General features: G+C 36.5%; 1 protein-coding gene across 1 annotated transcript in view; it reads left to right on the forward strand.

The window, feature by feature from the left end:
- The window catches only part of cacna1c (calcium voltage-gated channel subunit alpha1 C), a 414,391-nt gene that overhangs the window by 224,455 nt on the left and 171,135 nt on the right, over positions 1–18,801 (forward strand). The window lies entirely within an intron of this gene.

The following is an 18,801-nucleotide window of genomic DNA, read 5'->3' on the forward strand; positions in this document are numbered from 1 at the left end:
AGTGGCTGAATATTATTTTCTTTTGTTTTGAGAGATTCTTTATGTATTCTCTCCAAATTTCCCCTAAATTGCGCAGATGAAAAGGTTTGATGCAACATTTTTATTTACACATCACCAGTATAAACCTTTACTAAAGTGAAGCAAAGGCTTTATGTGTGGAGAAAGAAAAGAACTGCAAATGCCCCCCCCCCAAAATGCACCTCCTCATGTGTGAAGAAAGGCTTGGACATGTGTGGTCGCTCTAGAACTGGCTCATTCATTTGTATTCATTATGTACAGTAACTAATGATGACAGCAGCAGATTTTAATTTACAGAACTAAAGTTTACAGAAACATTTTGTCTGCTTACTTAGAACAGAATGCTTCCATACACATCGGATGGATCTTTCCCATGTAGCGTGACAGTGACCCAAAATACAGTATGTAGACAATGCAACCAAGGAGTACTTCAGGAGAACATAGCGTGAATTGGCCAGATTTATATCCAATTGAGCATGCAGTTAATGTGCTGAAGAAAAAAGTCCAAATATCCCTAAACTTAACTACCACAAGCCATTTGTTTGGTGAAAAGGTTTGGCAAAGCATCTTATATGATTACACAAAAGGTTTGTTGAGCTCAATTGGTCATAAAATTTAAACAGTTATGGCCTCAAAGGAATACTGTATGCCACTAAATACTGAATTTTACTCTGAGATTTAATTAAAATGAATATGTCCCAAAACATATGGTCACTTAAAATCTTGGATTGAATGCAAAGTATGTTCTTGTATTAAAATGATTAGTTGTATGTATGGAATTACATGAAAGTAAAACGTATTTTATACTGCATTTAGCATTGAAATTAATCTGATGATGACAAATGCTGTACAAATTGCTTGAGTGTAAAACTAAATTAAGTAACAGTTTTGACTTTGCTGCCCCGAAACATTTGTAACTGTACATGGCTAGTATTTTTGCTAAAAATTTGATTTTCATAAGCCTTTCATTATGGTTTCTGCCCAGATGTGAAGAAAAGGTAGCTTGTTTATTACCAACAACTGTTTTTTTTTTTCCCAAGAACGAATTGGAGTTTTTGATTACGTCAAGATGTACCGCTGCCTGGTAATCTTATCCAAACTCCTGGAATTTTTAGTTTATACCCTAACTTTTTTATTCTGCCAGCACCGGCATCTTTTCCTTTTTGTAAATCATCTCAAAGTGGGGTAAACTGACAGCGTCATAGCACCAGCCCCCTTTGTAGCAGTTTGTGACACAGCACCGAAACCGATGAATATAATTCTGAGAAGGCTGGAGCACAGTTTGCTCCTGCATTATATTTTGGCATCTCCATCTCAGCCACCTACTCTCTGTGCCTTTGCCTGTGGCTTTTATACGTATGCCTTTTTCCATCCCTTCCCCTCCTCCTCTCCTTTCTTTCCTCTCCAGCTTCCATTGTGCTGCGGAATATTTTAAAATCCTTTTACCATCCGCGGCGTGGAAGTCAAAGAATTTCCAAACGCGGACCACCTGATTTCCCTGCCAGCTCAAGTTAACATCATGTAGAACCAGCCCCTCTTCCATTACTTATGAATTCCTGTCTGTTCATCGGCATCATCCCCAGCAGCAGTAACACACCATTACATATCTTCTGACTTTTTATTTTTCATCTGTCAAACCTGGCTTTCTACTCTACATAACCTCCAGGTGAGGCTGCCCGACATCAGATTAAGACAGAGCACTGCAAAGTCTGGTTGAGCAGCTCGTGGTGATTTACCTTCCTCAACTCTGTGAGCTAAGAATTGTTTGCCCCGCTCTTAACCGGTGCTCCTGGGACTTAGTACCAAAGGTAAAACTGACAAGTTGATCATGTACTGTATATCAGGGGGATACTATATTCCCCACAATACATATCAGAAAGCTGTTCACGGCACAAAGGAATTGTTTGAATTATCATCATCTTTGCGATACAAACAGCGTGGCTTAAATTATGCCATTATTTACCAATTCACCTCAGTATAAAAAAAAGTAGTTTGAGTTTACTTATAATTAGTACATGTATCACCATGTCTATGGGTGTAAAAGAAGTATAAGTTCACTTGTAAAACTGCCTGATGTTTATCTTCTGTGTCAACTACTGACTAAAAAACATAATACAAATACTACTCCTACTAATAATAATAACATTATTCATTAATTAAAAATTAATTAAATTAATAATAATGTATTGGATAAATACTATCAAATAATTAATGTTAAATTGATACAGTATATAATAATGTTTTTTTTTTTTAGAAAACAAGACATGAGGCAAAATTAATTATATAATTGAACATGCTTCAGACAAGATAATAAAATAAAGACAAGCGTTTACAATTTGGAGCCAAATTCACTGCTTTTCATTTGTGTTTGTCTTCAGCTGAGGATGTAAGCTTCCAAAGTTTAAAATCTAAAAAAAAAAGTTATTAAAGTTGCTTTGTAAATGCATACATATCTAACAGTAGCACAAGATGGATGTTCTGCATGCTGGTATAGTTGATTATCTAGTGACATTTGCAAATTGTACCAAAATAGGAAGTCTAGCAAACACAGCAGAAAATGCAACATAAATTCAAAAAGATTTATATAAAGAATTCAAGAATGGGCAAACACCTGGCAGATGACGTTCAATGTAAACAAGTGCAGAGCCTTATGTAGCAAAACATAAACTATAAATAAAGAAATGGGAAGCACTTCGGTTTAAGAAGCGGCTGGGTGTTTTTGCTGACACAATATCAACTAGACATTTTGGGAGAGAAATTAAAAAGCAAACAGTGCTAGAATATATAGTTAAAGGTGTAGAATGTGAATAAAGGGATGTTATGCTAAAATTATTAAGTATCCGAAAGATATCTCTGGGGAGTTTTATCAGCGTGCATTGGCTACAAAGGAAAAAGTTTAGGCTAATTCCACTCTGGAAAAAATAGAAAGGAGAAACACAACATATCAGCTGATGATCATTCTTCAGGTGTATGAAGGAGAACATACAGTAACAGCCAATATGTGTGGAATCCAGTGTGGAATTAACCTTTACTTGTTCAAACACCTAAATAAGACCTTATTTAGAATATTGTGAATAGTTTTTGTCGCCATGTTAAAAAATGGATTGCTCCTTTGGAATCACTCCAAAGAAGAGCAAAAGAGGATCCAAAGACATTCCCAGGTTTTAAGGAATGGCTTACACTCACAGACGAAAACAGTAGAACCTTTTTAGTGCATGACATGGGAAGACTTCAGGGGCACCTGATTCAAGCTTACAAAACCTTCAGAGTCACCAGTAAATCACAAACAAGAGGACACAAGCAGAAACTACATACAGTAAAAGTACATTAAAAACAGTAAAAGTACATTAAGAAGGCATTTTTTTGTACACAAAGGTTTTTTGAGGGTCTGAAAAGAGCACCCCAGCCATGTTGTTAAGTCGATATCCTGGCTGTTTTTTTAAGAAGCAACCAATTGGCCTGGATGTGCTACCATCCTCTTGTGTGCTACCATCCTGGAATACCATCCCCTTGTTTGTAACCTTTATATGATTTTATATGTAGCAAACAACATGATTAAATAAGGACGAGGTCCCATGAAATTATCTGAAAGTCTTCCTATTGTTATTTAATTTACTCATGGTCTACTCAAGTAGACTAAGGCATTTTGTACATGAACTGTCTGATTACTATGCAAAATGAAAGGAAAGCCAGAATGGATTTTAGAAAGGTATGTATGACCAACAGTATTATTATTCCACCTTTTCTACAATCTTCACAAATACAAAATTAAACATTTTTCGAATTAATATAAAAGATAAAGAAAGCTGGTTGCAGACTGGATGAGAATCAGCTGGAATCCATCTCACATTTAATTGGCTACTGCAAATGAGAAATGGAAGAATGAAAGAATACTGACATACTGTATACTGTAGACAACATGTAATAGAATTTCATTGACAGACAATAATGTTATGAAAAAATGAATTAAACAATCCTATCTGATGCTAAACTATTATATTGTAAAGAAAGAAGCAATGGATATTTTGTGCTGAAAAGTAGAAAGAAAATACAATACATCAACTCTTTTTCAAGTCTCAATGTGCAGGCAATGCACACTGATGCATCTTCCCTCTTGAACCTCTTTAGATATTATTATTATTATTATTATTATTATTATTATTATTATTCATTAAATACTTTGAATGAGATGTTCAATACAGATAGAAATAACAAGATCATTCTTTAATGACTTTAATGACTTTCCTTGTTATTGCATTGACCATCTCCTCAGATGCTGAATCACTGAACTGTTCAGTATAGTGTTTGAATACAGTCAAGAAGGTGTATGTTTCAGGCCTGGTGCAGGAGTATATTTAGTCTCAAGCAGAGACTATGAACTTAACCAGACATCAACAGTTAAAATGAACAGTGAAATATGAACTAGTGGTCACTATGGTAACTACTGTATGTGGAAGTCCATTTAATTCTTAGAACAGGAGGGACTTCTTAAGGGTTGCGTGGGTATGGTCATGTTGGTGAAATTGATACCCTGGCGTCTTTCAAGAAATGACTGGATGACATCCTTGACTCAATAACTTACTAACAAACCAGCTACATGGGCTGGGTGGCCACCTCTTTGTACCCTTATGTTCTTCTGTTCATATGTTCAGATTATTCTTGGGATGAGTACCCCAGCTCTCCATTGCAGACCATGGATAAAAGAGATGTGAAGAGAGTCAGCCAATTCACATTTCTTTAATGGTTCAAGCTCAGACCATGCTCTTGGGCTGCTTGGCAATTATCCATGTAACACACTGATCTCATAACAGGAAGTCACTGCTGGTAATGGTATCAGGGTCTTGGCCGCATGGTGCCGTGTCTCTCCGAGTTAGTATCTCCTGTCCAGAAATAAATTCAGATGCCAGACCCACATATGTGTGAGTGACGCATCGCTTTGGCAGCTAAAGGATTTTACAATTTCTTTTGCACAGACCTTTTTTAAGTTCTAATGAGCTTATTGGCATCACTTCATTTCCTGGCCTTGAAGAGATGGCCTGATGAATACCAGCAACTGCAGGCACCTTCAAAGTGAGGTAGTCTGTGTAGTGTTGTAGAGGGCTCCTATGATAATCCCTGTGTTAGTGTAAGGGGTAGAGTAGATTTCTGTAGTTCACCTGGAAGTGTGTAAGAGACAGTACATTTTATCCTACAATGACTCAGTAGAATATACACGGAGCTATATATTTTCTATTTTGAAAGATGGTTTATTCTGAGACTTTTGTATTAATTTCTGTATTTCCTTGCACTCTACCATATAAAATTATTTCCATATTTTGTATTGCGCTAGTATAGGTGGGACAGTGTAAGTTTTAGATCGACAAATTTTAATATGATTCTAATTACATTTGAAATTGCAAGAAGCTTGGGTTTCGTTGGATACTCTGAATTGTCTTGTTTTTGGATTGGTTTCAAATGGAATTCATATTTTGGGTGTTTTTTCCTGTAAAACTAACACTGGTTTTAGAACTCTTAAGAAATAGTATCGAATCAACTTGATGAACCATATGGCCTCCCGTTTTTGGTTTTAGTCAAACATTTGATGTTTGTTGATTGCATTAGTAATAATGATCCTTTGTATAACAAAATAATAAGTCAGCTAATTTAATCAAAATTCCACATGTAAAGTGTTTGTTATTTCAACTGAGTTTAAAGTGAACTGATTAAGAAATTATGTAAGCAGATACATTATTTCAATAAATGAAACAAAAGCAATATGTATGACCATGCCCCCCCCATGTCCTCTGTAAAAGACATTGCCTGAAGAAAAAAATGTTCTGTTTCGACAATCAGCTGACTTGATCAGAGAAATGAGGAACCCAGCCCTTGAGGGAGAGGGCAAATCCTGGAAGGCACAAAATCACTGCACTGGCCCAAAACCACATCCAGCTGATCCATCTATGCAATTTGTTATCAGACTGCAGTGGTTACAACAGGAGAAATTCCAGAAGGAAATAACCTATACATCAGCGGTATGACTATGGCACACTGTATACCAATATCTCTCATATTAACTGAGAGATGAAACCACTGGTTTCGGGGACCAAACAAACATCTGAGGTTTTGTTCACCAATGAACTGATCTGACAGAAGGCACAATGTGTCGAAGATGTCATGGCGAGCATGAGCTTTGTACTGGCTGTTGCATTGTTGAAACCAACCGGTGTAGCAGGGGAAATGTAACGATGATTACTGTATGTTACACGTCAAGACATTTGGAACTGAAAGACTGAAACATAGCTTCTTTAGCTGATAAAGATAATTACAGTGTTATCATGCAGTCAGATTGTGGAACTCTTTGCCTAATTGGGTTTGGATATTGTGTAAGTGTCTTTAAAGTAACTGTGAGTTAACCATTAACCATTGGGTGGCAGAAATTAGGCCCTGGGTCCAGTTCCTGGAATGTGGTCTGCTTGGAGTTTGTGTGTTCTGTTTGTGTTTGTGCGGGTTTCTTCCAGGTGCTCCAGTTTCTTCACATAGTCCAAAGACATACGGATAACTGCCTTATGAGTAACTTGGCCCTGGAATGAGTGTGTACATGTTTTTGTCTGTATATATCCAGGGATGGGCTGCTGTCCAGTCCGGGGTGTATCCTGTCTTGTGTCCATAGCTTGCTGGGACAGGCTTCGGCTCCTATGCTGTGTTGGATAAAGTGGGTAGAAAATGGACTGATGGATGAGTTAACCATCACCATGACACCCACCACGTTTTTTATCACTTATGTCTCCTGCAGCCGTACTTTCTTTAATTTATTTATTATTAATGTTCACAACTTTCCAATACCTGCCATGAACAGTGCTGCTGTATAAACATCTAAGGTTGCTGCTTTTGTTGTGTATCAAGGTTGCTCAACTGCTTCAAAAACCGGAATGTGTTTGAAATCACATATAATTTACCAGCAGCACTTCCAGGGGAGTCCTTGACAGATAGAAGCCAATGCTCTTACAGTCAGCTCAGCATCAATGACTTCCTGTCCTTGGCCGCGGTGTGTGGTATAGCATGTGATGTACAATAACTGACTCATGCTGGCTACAATATCTGCTTGCCTATTTCTACACAACAAAAAAGGCTGCAGTCTTATGTCTAGACCACCAGAGGAATACCCAATTCCTGTGTTTCACATAGTCTTAACAGTGGTCTAGTTAACTCTCAATTAATTGGCCAAGTTCAAATGAACATACTGTAACTCAGTTGTTGTGTGGTGTTTTGTTGTAACCTGGGAAGACTTGTTTCAGGCAGTTTCCTTCTGTAATTAGTGTTAGACAGACAGATTATAACATCTCACCATGTCGTTTTATATCTTTGCTTCCAGCGTTATGGAGGAGTGGTAACTTACCTATTAACATCATTCAAAACTTTATAAGTGAAAACTTTTCCTTAACGATATGTTTAACTCAGAATTCTTATTTATTCTTATTGTGTGTCTGTTTAGGTGAACAGAATTTGAGTTCTGTAAATGCTATTGTATATTGTATTAATGGGTATTACTTTACATTTCTGCCTCTCCAGAGTTTGAGAGTTTTTTAGAGTATGATTTAAAAACTGGTTACAGGTTTACTTTAATTAGTTAGCAAAGGAACAAGTAATAGGTTTATTCCATGCTGAAAAAAAGAAGAAAGAGAACACAACGTTTCGGCCGTGGAGCCTTCTTCAGGTGTGAGCTCACACCTGAAGAAGGCTCCACGGCCGAAACGTTGTGTTCTCTTTCTTCTTTTTTTCAGCATGGAATAAACCTATTACTTGTTCCTTTGCAGCCTACGCATGCTGACGCAGCTACCCACCTGAACTTTAATTAGTTAGGACAGAAATGTTGAAAAACGTATTAAAATTAAATGGGAATTGACATTATAGCTTTTAAAATTAATCAGTACTTTCACTGAAAGATAATTATTCTTTAAAATCAGTAATTATGAACAAACATGAACAAAGCTGATAGAAATGCCCACAAAAAACAATTGTAGAAAATAAATTAAGTACCTAATGTAGAAAAGTGCACAAATGAATACATCTACATCCCAGTTACTTTAATTAACATTATCACATGCATTATTAATTTTTTAACCTCTTTTTTTTATTCTCTTTAGGGCCATTTCTTAATACTGCTGTTTCAATAAGCATTTTTATAGATGCTTAATCCTATGCTTTGAAACACATAAGTCAGTAGTTACAATCACTTGATAAAATTGCCAAATATATATATGTCATGATGTCGGCTTTAGTAGCCAAGAGAGAGAGATGGCGATATGGACCCTATGTGGGAGAGGAATTGAAAGGATAAATCCGAAACATATCTGAGAACGTAGTCAAAAGACGAAAGCCAGAAGTCAGAGGGGCCAAGGTAGTATTTAGAGAAATCCAAGCCGAAATCCAGAAATCATAATCCGAAAGTAAACTAAATCTGAAACCAGGAAAAAACACTTACATGAAAGCTACTGAAAGGGTAGCTCACTAGGTAGAACCAATTCTGAGTGAGGTGGTTAGGGAAAGGTGTGCTTTAGTATACTAAGTAGTGGAGGTGTGGTGGTGAGTAACAGATCTGATTGGTTAAGTACTTTGCGTGGTATATGCCTTCCCTTGTTGAGTGAATGAGAGGACCTCTCGTTCGGGAAGCCAGGACTGTAACAATATATAAATATGTTTAATTAATTACAAAGAAATTGCAAACACTGTCCATCTGAGATGAAGAAGCAGGTTTCTCAAAGCTGTTTTCTTTGAACATTCCATCTGTCAATCAGGCCTTGCACCATTATGAGCGTTGTATATACTGAAATAGTTCAGGTGGCTAGCTGTGTCAGCCTGCGTAGGCTGCAAAGAAACAAATAATAGGTTTATTCCATGCTGAAAAGAGAAGAAAGAAAACACAACGTTTCGGCTATGGAGCCTTCTTCAGGTGTGAGAAAGACAGGGCAGTAAGAAAAAGGTAATGTAGCGGGAGAACAAAAGCAGGAGGAGCGAGAGGAGGGAGCAGGGCACAGACAGAGTGGCCAATCAGGTAGTGTGAAGTCAGGACGGGTGATGAGAGGTGTGAAATGAAACCGACAATGAATAGAGAGAAGAATTTAGATGGATATTAGTCTGTCATTGAGGGAAGGGGTAAGCTGCAGGATAATTTTAGTTTCTGTAGTCTTTCTGATGTTGGAGTTAAGAAAACCAGCTTTGAGAACGCAAACGGAGAGATTAGTGTGATCATGGTGTGATCAACATATATACAGTACAGTACAGTTGTATATACTGTACACTATATGATTTGGCCATCAGGACGTAATTAATGCACTTACAGTATCATTTTTAGTACAGTACATTGGAGCTCTAACCTGAATTGGCAGTTCTTTATATACTATTTATTTACATATATGTGTACTCACTGCTGCTTCGCCTGTAAGATTTGAAAATGTACTGGTACATACTGTATCACATTTCTAGTAGATTAAATTTAAGGCATTTTTGGTGCAAAATGGCTCATTTACAATGCTGACATGCTGATCAGGTACTTGGGATCATGCATGTATTGCATTTGGATGCATGACCATTGTTGCAGAAGAAGTTAGTCTTGATGTGAAGCGGGATTTGAAATCCCTAATTACAGTAGGATGTTACCCAGAAATGCAAGTAATAAAGCATTGCATATCTTTGTGCAGAGGTGGTGGAAAAATACAGTGATATAAAGGCCTCTCCACGCCTTTATCCCATATTCCAGCAAGTTTTGTATGTCTCTCTAAATAGGCATCTGCCTCTGGAAAAGAGTTGAAAAGGTTCAACGAAGATATTAATTCAATTAGTAATTAAGAGCTCAGACAGAAAAAAAGCCAAAGAACCCTCTAGCCCACTAAGCCAGGAGCTGTGTGCTGATAACAAGAATTTGCATATATTGTGATATGTTTAATGAAATAGCCAGGCACTATAAAATAAATGTGTCTGCTGTAAAATGGAGCACCTAATCCTGCTTTTTAATCTATTTAAAGGTGTCCGAAGCAGTTCAGCTAAGTCAAAGATGCACAAATAATCAATTAGGTAACAGGATTCTGATTCTAGGCTGATTTTATGAATACAGCACCTTATATGGTGTATATGGTATATACTAAGATGGTTGCCATCTCAGACTTATTGCCAGTCCCCACCGAGAAACAAGTTCCCTTATCGGCCTCCTGAGAATGCCTGGCACACCGGCCAAAGGCGCAGTCCACTCTTCCCTCACCTCCACTGCTGCTCTCGAACCCCTGGCCCCTGCCTCCCATTGGTGTCTTATGTCTAGTCTCACAGATCACGAGACGTGTCACTGAGCTCACACATATTACTAAGCAGGGGAAAAGAAACAAACCAGGATTTTCCCTACTAATGCCAACTGAAGAGAATAACCCATTCTGCACTGTGCAAAAGAATAAAAAAAGTGCTGCTTGGAAGTGTCAGTGGGCTTTGTATACTATTTACAGTGCAACACAGTGGCATCAGTGTAGCAGACCAACAATGAGCACTGTAACAAAAAGTATGTGAGACCTTTGAAAAAGTACTGTACTGCCATCACATACAGTAAGTTGGCTTTTTATTTAAACAAGAAAGAGAATCTCTCTGCAGTGACTAACCTGTGGTTTCCTTTTGAGAATGAGTCAGAGCAGTTTTACTATGTTGGGATTTAGGATGATATGATTTACAATGTTTTTTGTAATCCATTTCTACCTTAATACCTTTACATTAAATTGTCGACCTCAGTTTTTTTGTGCAGCAAGGAATCTAAAAGTCTTCTGGAAGGTGCCCCACAGGTGCAAAATGTATCTATTTTACTGTGCCCTGATAAGATTCAGCATGTCCGATTCTCTTTCTAGGCCGTGTGTGAGAGAAAAAAAGGTGGAATTTGATAAGTATAAGCATCGTTGTTAATGTCATTTTTCACACTGATATATTTTTCACATTGTTCCTGACAAGAGGAATGTTGAGGGGACTTTGTCTTTATATTTAAAAAAAAATCTTGTCACAAATGTAACAAAAGCAAATACAAATATATAAATATAAAAATGTAGAATGCTGCAAATGCAGTTTTGTACAGGACTCTAATCTCAAAGGAATTGTTACTGGTGAAATGTGTTTCTCATAAAGCAGAACCTTGTAATTCCTAATCATCAGTCAATACATTACTTAAACTGTGAGACATTATTAGATGTCTGATTCATAGGTTGCATTTGTGTTGAGGTGAGTGTTGCTGTGCAGTTAGTGAAGTACAGTACGACCATGCCAGTTAATTCAGAGGATTAGCCAACATAAGCAGCAGATGTAGAAGTCTCAAATAAAATTTAACAAGATTTTGATAAACTTCACAACTTCACAAACAAAAGTAAAAAAAATAAATACATTCATTACAGACAAGTGCAGGTAACAGCATGCAGACACTAAAATATAAACTATAAATGGGAAATATGGAGCAAGAAGAGGCAATAAATGACAAAACAGTTGTTTATCTTGATACATCAATTTTAATTTCTAGATAATATGGGGAAGCAATAAAAGAGTACAAATAATGCAAGTATACACATAAATCACAGTAATAACACAAATAAGACAATTTTGTTGTGTTGTTGTTGCTACTGCTGCTCTCTAATCAGTCCACAGAAGATCTATCAATTATATTCCCAGGTTTCAATATATGTCCTAGAGTAACAGGCTAAAAGAAATACTAATAAAAAAAATTTGAATAGAAAACAAAGAACTTCAAGGAGACCTGACTAAATCAACCTTATGGACTCCTTCACAATCGGCAAACACAAACTAGCAGATTCAAGTGGAAAATATACAGAGATACAAAAGAAAACTATAAACAGGAGGCACTTTTTAGACAGGCAGTTGTGGGAATATGGAACAAACTACTTAGCCATATTGTTGAAGCAAGCAGCATGGCTTCTTTCATTAAACAGCTGAATGAGATCAGATCACTTAAATACTAACTACCAAATAGGCTAGAATAGCCTCCTCTCATTTCTCTCATTTCAATTTCTATGTTCTATATTCTTATATTCACTACACTGCGACTAAAAATTTAGTAACTTAGCAAACAATACTGAGGTGAAAACAGATTGCAGGGCAGTTGTACTATAATTCAAGGTTATTGCTATTTGGATGGAGGAGAGAAGGAATGTAAAATGTAATGTACTGAAGGAGTGGAATGTAACTGTAATGGACTAAAGGAAACTAATGCAGAGGTGCCTATTGAATTAAAAAGTAATACTTTTTCAGCTTTTCTTTGAAAAGCTATGGTTGGAAAAGCTTGTGGTCATTGTAATTCTAAAATCCTCCTTCTTCCAAACTTTACTTTTTAGGGGAAAAAATCGTCCCTGCTAATTTTTCATTCCTAAAAGTAATAATTCCATTAACAATTTTAATAGACAACACTGTAACCACAAGTGCCACAGGCACTTTTTCAGTCAAGGAGGTAATGGACAAAACTCCCAAATCACCCTGCAACTCACAGTTGGCAACCCACTGAGCCTGGCCTGGATGCGAGACCTCCTGGGAAAAACTAAGGGACCAGGATAATGGGACCAGGATAATGGGACCAGTAGGGGGTGCTCACCCCATGGTCTGTGTGGGTCCTAATGCCCCAGAATAACATGGAGAGACTATACTGTGAAAAGATGCTGTCTTCTGGATAAGACGTAAAACCAAGATTCTGACTCTCTGTGGTCATTAAAAATCCCAAGAAAAAAGCATTTCTCAAAAAGAGAAGAGGTGTTATCCTGGCATCCTGGATAAATTTCCCATTGGATTTTACCAATCATGGCCTCCTAATAATCCCCATCTATGAATTGGCTTCATCACTCTGTTCTCCTCCCCACTGATAGCTGGTGTGTGGTGAGTGTACTGTGCGCACTATGGCTGCCGTTGCATCATGCAGGTGCAGGCTGCACATTAGTGGTAATCGAGGTGAGTCTCCATTACTTGTAAAGTGCTTTGAGTGGAGTGTCCAGAAAAGCACTGTACAAGTTAGGAATTATTATTATTAAGATAGCCTTTATTGAAATAGGTTGTCGCAGTCTGCATGTTAATATAAAAAACTTAAGAAATGAACAGATCAAAGCACTTTTGCTGAAATACTTAACAGAATTTCACTGGATTTCCTTTGTCTGTGGACTGAGGCATGGACTCATTCCTTTTACTCATACCTGTAGATGTCAGACAGTAACTCTGAGTGTGTCAGTGGTGCTGTCTCACTCTACCAAAAACAATATCCATGTGACTCACAGTGTGTACAAGCCACTGTTGTCCTAACCAAGTGTTTGACTCTAACTTGGACATCATTGCTTTCGGCTACTGTATGCCCCCAGGGATATATATGTTTGTTGTCACTGTCGTTTTACTGACATGATTACTTAAGAAAGTTATTCAGTTAATTGAATCATTGTAATCCTTATAAACCAGTTTGTTGCTTGCTGTAGATCCTTTAAGAGTTAGGATCCATTGGTTCTGTATGTGGTCATGTGTAATAGAGAAAGGGTGACTGTGAGAATATGTTTTAGATTGAGCATTTGTCTGGTATTCCTTGAAGACAAAAGCTGAAAAATGGAAAGCTCCTTTTTTAATTTGAGCTACACTACTGTATAATACATAATTAAAAAATACAATCAACAAAAAAAAACAAAGTGAAGCAATGAATTTCAATGAAAGCTGGAGAAAACATAAAAGACGTTTGCTGTGCAAAATGAAACAAGCTCAGAGAAAATAAATGCTATTTATTTCCAATTTAAACAAATGCGGTGTCACCTCTCAATAATAAGAAAGCATGAACATAGTAGTTGTTAAAGTCTTTGAGTACTTATTCTTTCTTGTATTGACTGTACAGTATATGCCATTAATTCTTTGTATTATCATCAAAATAGTTTACTATGATTTTATAATTTAGTATAAAATAATTCTTAGTTGTTTGTTATGGTATTTCAATTAATTTGTTTAGAAATTACCACTATAAAACCTGTATGAAGCTTAATACGGACAACCACAGCGCTGGCAATGCATTCTAACTGTGTTCATTTTCAAAGCAGACAGAAACATAGCAGTGTTAGGTACAGTATCCAAGGGTCCTAGTCTTATTCTGAATGAAGATACAGTACAATATTAGTCAATAAAGCATATATTATATAAATACACTGTTTCCAAATTTGATTTAAACATAGCTGCAATAAAGTTCAATTAAGTTCAAAGCCCATTGCAGTAGAAGCACATAATCTTGCTTCTTGAAGACATCTTGAAGTGTGAAGTCAAATCTCATCTTTTTGAATGTTCTGCAGTGGAACGGCTTTGTAACTGGATTATTTCAAAGAGACATACTGAATGTAATTGTCTATAGTGTTCTGAGTTTCCTCAACACGATTACTAATAGGTAAAATTGTATCTATGACTACAATACCCTTTAACACATCTCAGGCCTGTTTAAAAAGTTGATTGTTCAGAATGACTACTGTATATACACAGCAATACATTGTATTGCAATGTATATTTGTGGTATTTATACAGGCTGCTTATAAATTCAGTTGGCTTATTCAAACAACTGTATGATGAATGCAGTATAATTTAATATAAGCAAATACAAAATTATTTTTTTTCATACTTTGCAAACCTATACAGTGCTATACCTATACAGTATACAAAAATAGATGTCTTTGATGAATAAATATTTATCCTCTATATCTTATGCACACATTACAGATGACATATTTTCAGAAGAAATTTAGTCTCTGGGCCAGAAGCTGTTACTCGTTACTATGCAAATAGCCTATCATTGTAACAGCCTTTGTCCTGCAACTTCTGGAGTCTCTAAAGGGATGCAGTATATCACCATATATACCATGTTAAATTCGCCATGAAAGAAATAAGATACTTGAAGGATCATACTTCTATGTGGTGAGATTGTATTACCTTCTAACATGGCAAGGTGCTGCAGACTCCTCTTTTGCTTCTGCGGGGATAAATTCTGCATCACAACCAGAAATGTACTATAACATGTACTGTACTGTATGTTTGCAGCCTGTGCTCAGTTCTGAGTGTGGGGCAGAGTGGCATCAAAGCCACTCTTGTCAGGGAAGGGTAACAATCTGGGGGTATCCAGGTCCCATTCTCAAGATGCGTCGACACACTTTAGAGCCTAATTAGCTATATTATATATAGTTCTAGCAATATATTTTAAAGGAATCCAGAAAGGAGCAAAAAAGCCTGAAGTATATTATTTCTGTAGTACCTTATTTATGACTATGAATGGGCAAACACACATTTAAATAATTGCAATAACTTTCATAAAAATGAAGCTTTTACCATTGTATGTTTTGTTCGCGAATGAATTATTATTATTTTAATAATAAAAATGAAACATTTCCAATAATATAAGAATAATTTTTATATTACAGGAATTCATGGTTCATAACATCATAGGGATGCATTTGATTTGATACATTTGACTTTACTGCCATTTTCATAGATAACAGTGATACTTGTCTAGTATACTAAATTTCACACATTACAATTTTACTAATAGTAAATGGCTAATGAAAGTAGTTGCAGACTACAAAAGGACAGATGCAGAACATTGTGCAGGAATACAGTATTTCTGACTTTATATTTTAAAGGAAGGAGAGAAAAAAAATTAAATATATTATTACTGTAGTACCTTATGTATGACTATGAATGACTATAAGGTGTGATTTGTTATTAAATGTATTATTCTAAAATCTTTCTTCAGTTTTCTAAAACTAAAAGAGTACCTAGGAGCTAAAAAAACATAATGAAAAGGCTATATCTAAAGTATATATATTTCTATATCTACAGTATATCACTATAGCTGTGTAAAGGGTACAAAATTAACAGCATGTTTAAAAAAATGAAAAAAAGTTTTACATGACATTTCCAGACTTATTAGTTTAATCAAAAAGATGCATGTTTACCCTAATTTAGTTATCCCTTCATCTGCCTCAACAGTATCATTCAAGATAAATGTAGATGTTAACTCCAGAGGCTGATCTGTGATGTTCCTGTTTAGTGATTTTCCTGGCCTCTTTTCTGTTTTGCTTAGTACTTACAGTATAATGGATGGAGAGAGAGAATGGCAAGACCTTTGCAATTGCACATTTGTCTTGGGGTCCTCAAAGATCAAGGATTCCTTATTTTTTTATACTGTTTAAGATTCCTTTGCCCCTTTATTGTTTTTCTTCATTTAGAATTTAGAATTGCAGATTTTTGTTTAAATTATTTTTCAGATACAGGCCTCATTACGAAAAGCCAATAGCAAGTTTTTCATAGTTCAAGTAGGTAGCTGCATCAGCATGCATAGGCTGCAAAGGAACAAGTAATAGGTTTATTCCATGCTGAAAAGAGGAGAAAGGAAACACAACGTTTCGACTGTGGAGCCTTCTTCGGGTGTCATCGTTGTGAAGAGACGGAATGCTGGTTTAGTAAGAGAGGGGGGCAAGTAGCCCAGGGAGGAGGAGAAGGAATGATGACGAGATCTAGAAAAATATGTAGAGAAAGGCATAGTGGGTCACAGCAGAAGTAGGCTGAAGTAGTTCAAGTAGGTACTGTAGCTGTGTTAGCATGTGTAGGCTGCAAAGGAACAAGTAAAGGTTTATTCCATTCTGAAAAGAGAAGGAAACACAATGTTTCAACTGTGGAGCCTTTTTCCGGGTGTACGTTTTTCACGTCTTGGCTCACACTAATGAACCCCATGACCACACACAGGGGAGAATGAGTAAGTGTAGACTGAATCCTTCAACATGCCCAACTGTGAGCCATTTGCCTGATTTATGCCATCTCAGCCACCCCCCATAGATTCTACATTGAATGGAAGACAGATGTGTCCCTCACCAACAGCATTACATGTCTGCAGGCCAAATGTTGTGCTCCACTTGGGGATTCTCAGTTATATCTGGTTAATGATGTGGCCCAGGCTTCAAAACATGGACATACTGTATTAGCAAACTTAAGCTGTGCTCAGGTGAGTAACTTTCCTGTCTGAGCCACTCAAGACCCCACCACCAACCCTCCCCATGCATACATTATGTGATACTGGAAATTTCTCAATTCCTCAGCTGTCTTGTTGTTACACTAATCTAAGCAGGTGTGTTTACAGTTGATGCCCATTCTGAAAAACTCAGAAAAACTAACAAAACGCAGGCAATTGTAAACTGTCTTACAAGAGGTTTTATTAAGAAGCAATGTTCTAGGCTGGAAACTACTGCAAAGCTAAGACTCTATGCTGAAACATCTAGTGAATTTAGCTCCCTGCTTATAGAAAATAGGTCATTACTATAATATAGCATTTTTCTGTAGGGTTATTACTTAAAAATGAATCTTTTTTTGTCAATACTGTGTGGGAGATGGTCAGAAATGCATATGCTCTTGTTAGGGCTAGAGATTAGAATATATTGGACTTCAAACTATTTCAGCCTTCTTCCAACAGCAATGAAAATCCAGCCTGCTCAGGCCTTTAAAATAAAAAAAAAAAGATAGCCACATTACTTTGAGATATCTGACAATGAGTATCTCCATTCAGTCTGCAGTTTAATATTAGTTCATGTTTGAAAGATTTCCTGTGGAGTTCATCTGGATATTCCTGGCCTAACTGCAGGTTTGGTTCTATTGCTCCAAGATTGACTTAAAACTCGCCTGATGCATTAGGAAGTGTCCAGTCAGATAGTGATAGTGCTGCTATTGGAACTAATAACTTTTGTCACTTCCATACTTTCAGAGAGCACTTCATGTATTGCCTAAAAAACTGGTAACACCAGTCGCTTTATTACTGCTTTTTATTTTCAATAATCACTCAATTTAAGAATAATATTGTTTCCTAGAGCCCAACTAGGCAGACAATGGGCATAAGGCAGAAAACTTTCTGGATAGGGATTGAACAATTGTCAATTAGTCCATTGCAGAGCATACAGACATATACCCCCACATGGCCATAAGGAGCAAACTCCACACAGAAGCTGCCCTAGGACTTTTACTTATCATATACAGTATGGTGTTTTTATATGGCCCTGTGTGTGCTGCAAGATTTAGAATGTATTGCAAATAAATATTTTTTTAAGAAGCTCAGTGATATATTTCGGTGGTTTTGAAGACAAATCTTGACATTAAGAAAACACAGGTACATAGATAATTGATATACCTGTATATCTAAAATTCCCCTCTTTCTTTGAATTGAAAGTAGGACAGTGCCACAGCACCACCACTACCTTGGACTTAATTCTCAATTTATGATAATATTTGCAAATAAAAAGACTAAAAATCTAAGAAGACTAAGACTAAGGAGCCATCTGCTTTAAATAAATTATTCAGGTGTAAAGTGCAGCTGAAGAATAAAACATTTCAATTGGAGTTATCACTGACAGGGTAAGATATTATAGAATTTGCAATCCAGTATGATTATGATACAAAATAGCATTTCTCAACTGTGAAACGTTCAAGGATTACCTTGATAGGTAAAATCATAGGCAAATTATGTTAGAAAAGAAATTGCTTTTGCATTGGGTACATTTTTTAAATACGCTTGCTTCATAATTGTATATAATGTGTAGAGAAGACATGAAGCAAGACTACACAAAACATGAAATACTGAAAAAGCATGAAACAGTTGTACGTTGTACAGTTGTTCTTTTTTTCTCTCAGGCTTCTTTCTTCATCAGAAATAGCTCGTTGGCTGTTTTTATGTTGTCTTTAGGCTATTGGTCTGTGATAATGAGAAGCAAAGAAACTATGGCTTGGTGGAAATGCAGC

Source organism: Atractosteus spatula, chromosome 8 (assembly GCF_055471065.1).
Source record: "Atractosteus spatula isolate fAtrSpa1 chromosome 8, fAtrSpa1.hap1, whole genome shotgun sequence".
Taxonomy (NCBI): Eukaryota; Metazoa; Chordata; class Actinopteri; order Semionotiformes; family Lepisosteidae; genus Atractosteus; species Atractosteus spatula.